Consider the following 3,837-nt stretch of genomic DNA (forward strand, 5'->3'; position numbering starts at 1 on the left):
TGAGACCGATATATACAACTCGGTGGCACCGAAAAGGTGACTAACGGTCAGATGGCCAAACTCGGTGGCACCAATACTCAAACTCGTAAATTCCGATTTTGTGTATCTTGGCAACAGAATGTTGGTCACCCAAACTCGGTAGCACCGATGCAATTTTGGTTGCACCTATTTGGTCAGAATGACTAGGGTTCTGTCTGAGGTTCAAACTCGGTGGGTCCGATATGGAAATGTTGGTGACACCGAATTCGTGAATGTGGAACTTGACAGAGTGCATGTGTGGGGAAAATGACTGAGTGTTTTGGTGGCTAACTTTGAGCATTTGAGCAATCGGTTCATTTTACTACCTCACCCTCTTTTAATAGTATTGGCTTTCCTATGGACTCAAAAAGTGATTTCTCACAAATATAAAATGAAGAGTCTTCTACTTTGAAGCTTGAGCCGATATTATTCCTTTCTTACATCAAGGGGCATCTCCATAAAAACCTTAAGCCATAACATCTTTTGAACTTTTCTGAAATGCATTAATCAAATTTGCTTTTTCTCGTTCTATCTCAGAGTATCCATTCATTCGATACTCATCCGCTTCTAGTTCGACTTTCTGTAATCGAATCCGAGCTTTTTCGAGTTGCTCAATAGTCCCTCTACGCAATTCTTCTGAATTTCGAATAGTACTCAAGATCCTCTGTTTTCGATTATCTAATAAATATTTTAATGAAACTAGAAACACATTAGTCCAATGATGCATATGTTGTGATCAATTATCAAAACCACCCTAGGGAGCAATTATGCTTTCAACTGCCGCTTAGACTACTTCACGAGGGGTTTATGGGGCCGGGTAGGGGCAGTTTCTACCCCCCCTACCCATTCATCCCCACTCCTCCTCATGGATGTCTCTCTCCAGGAGACCCAAAGGCTTCGGTGGCCGCCGTCGATCTCCGGTTTTGGTCACTCGTTCGCGATTTCAACCGGTGGAATCATTCTCCCCCTCCTCTTGCCATGGATACCGGTATTGTCCCCGTTCTTCTGCTCATTGAGTCTCTTTTTTAGATCTAGTTCTTGGACAATATGAGATGTATCTCTCTCTTTTTAGTTCCGATTTGTGGCATGTGACAGGCGTGGAAGATGGCTAGAATTTAGACATGATGTTCTTTTAGGAATTTTGTGCTCATGGCATCCCCGGTAGTACTGGATCTGACCAGTGGTGGTATTCACCCCACAACACATGCCGTGAGTGCTCCTATTGCTCTTCCTGACGGTACTACCACTCATAAGAGGTAGTACCGCTCCTGGCGGCGGTACTACCACTCTGGGCTAGCCTTTGCACGACATTCCTACTTGTGCATCATCTCTTTCTCCCATCTCTTGGTTTCTTGCTATCTCGTGCTCATCATGTACTCTCGTTCTTTCCTCTAGTTGTGTTTTGGATCTAAGGAGGTGGCAGCTCTGCTCATCCGGAGCAAAGGATGAACCCCAGTCGAGGTTGATAGCTCAAGTCAACCACAGGAGCCTATTCCCACGGAGAGGGCCAATCAGTGTGCTTCCAAATCTAAGTGTCCAATCCATGGCCACTCTGAAGGCTAAGGACTTCTGGTTGTCCCACAAGATCGATCCCTATGTGGATCCCGAGGAGCCTTCTATGTGCAACCGTCCCTTGTGGAACCGGAAACAAGTGTCTATCTATAATGACATTGTGAAGCCAAGGGAGAACATGTTTGGTCCTCATGTCAAATCTATTAACGTTGAATACTTGCAACGCAATGAAAGGTACTTCAGGGATGCTCTTTCTTTATGTGAGAATCTGGGCATTCTCCACATCATTCAGTTCAAAAAAGAATTTGATGTCGAGATTATTGTTGTTTTCTTTGCCACGGTACACCTAGGAAGTGATGAGGACAGGACTTTATCATGGATGACTAATGGCAGGTTACTTTGTGCTCCCTAGAAGCCTTTTATGCATATGCTTGACATTGAGGATGAGGGGCTCGAGACCCTCTGGGTTTCCGTCCCCACCATGAGATTGCTGCTACCCACAAGCAAGTCGTGTACAAGTACAACACTCAAGATCTCCTCTACTATAGGAAACTCCACTTGGGTGCTCGAACCATTCTTAGATATCATGCACCGCATCTTCCACCACACCTTGTTCCCTCGTGTTAGCAATCTGGATCAGGCCCACTCTTACCTAGTGGACATGCTTCTTTATTGTGAGTTTCATAAACTAAAGGTTAATGTGAATCCAGTGGATATTTCTCATGTTATGTGGTTTGAGCTCCGTTCTGCGGTGTGTGAGCGTAAGTGCCCCATCTATGACCCCTTTCTAATGTATCTAATTGATAAGACTTGGGCAGAAAGCTTTCCTCGCAAGTTGTTTGAGGTTAGGGAACTGGTATCCCACAAGGTTGTGCACCTTCGGTAGAAGGACAAGTGGGATACTCACTCTTCCCCTGAGCAAGATGTGCTAGAAGGCATGGATGAGGATTCTGCTCATGAAGAGGCTCATGAGGATTTTGTGGATGACGATGACATTGCTTCCCGTGTTGTGCCCCTCACTAGAGAACCCTCCTGGGATAAGAAGCTCAAGGAGAAGATGAAGAAGCTATTCTATCTGCACGCCAAGGGTTAGTACAGGGCTCACGCAGCTGAAAAGGCGGCTATCACTCGTCACAAGGCTCTTGGAAGGCAGGTCGGTTTATCGACTAAGAGCGGTTCTGAGGATAGACTCGCCAATGAGGACACCTGGATTGCTCGCTACTACCCATGGGATTCCGATGCTGAGTTCCCTCGCTCTCCTGCTCCTCCTGGCACCGTTTAGCACAACTCTAAGTTTGGAAAATATTGATGTGTCCACATTATCACCCTTCCTGGATCCTCAATGTTTTCTCTATCCTTTTTTGCGTCTTGCTGCCAAAGGGGGGAGTGTTTGGATTTGCAAGACTCATGAGTGTTCTTTCGTGGCCCATCTTTCCACTCGTGAACTCTTTTATCATTTGCTTTGCTTGGAGACAACGTCGTGTGTTGTGAGACTTATGTTGCTTTGCGTTTTAAGTAAGTGAGACTCTTGTGAGACTATGTCATATGGTGTGATACATATGCTACCGTAGTATTATCATATGTCTTAAATTTTGTGAGTTGCTTATATTGTGCCCTAATGTTAATGCTCACATCACTTCTTGCAGTTTCATTACTTCCAGTTATTCTCTATGTGCAAGTAGTGTGCGTCTACAAAATATAGGGGGAGTTTTTATCATAGTGTGTGCACTTTGCATTCCAAAAGCATACCTAAAATAGTGCACACACCTAGGGGAGCCTATCTATATTTTGTATAAAGTGGGGTTGCATTCTATCTGATTTTCATCTTCTATGCAAATCTCGTGTTGTCATCAATCCACCAAAAAGGGGGAGATTGTAAGGGCATATTCCTAACCCAGTGGTTTTGATGATTGATGACGATACTTTTGCGGACTAATCGTGTGCACTAAGCATTTGAGGTACTTTCTTTGTTTGCACAAACACGATTTATGCCCCTCGGTATATTGATATGAAGACGACTTTCTCTCTTACGTTTTGTTGTCGATGGACTTGAGTCGTATGAAAAGTCGTACTATTAAGAGGGGTCTGCATCAGAAAAGACAGGGTGGAATCATCACGTACACTTTCTCTCGCACCCTCGTTTTCGCCTCTGTCCTTTCCCTTCTCTGCCCAGAAGGACTCACACGGTAGTACCGGTCCTAGGAGCAGTACCACCTCTTATCATCGGTAGTACTGCCCAGGTCGGCGGTAGTACCGCTCCAGGGCGGTTGTTGCTCACGTGTACTATTGGCCAGTACCGTTGTCCGT

The sequence above is a fragment of the Hordeum vulgare genome, chromosome 2H (assembly GCF_904849725.1).
Source record: "Hordeum vulgare subsp. vulgare chromosome 2H, MorexV3_pseudomolecules_assembly, whole genome shotgun sequence".
In the NCBI taxonomy this organism is placed as follows: domain Eukaryota; kingdom Viridiplantae; phylum Streptophyta; class Magnoliopsida; order Poales; family Poaceae; genus Hordeum; species Hordeum vulgare.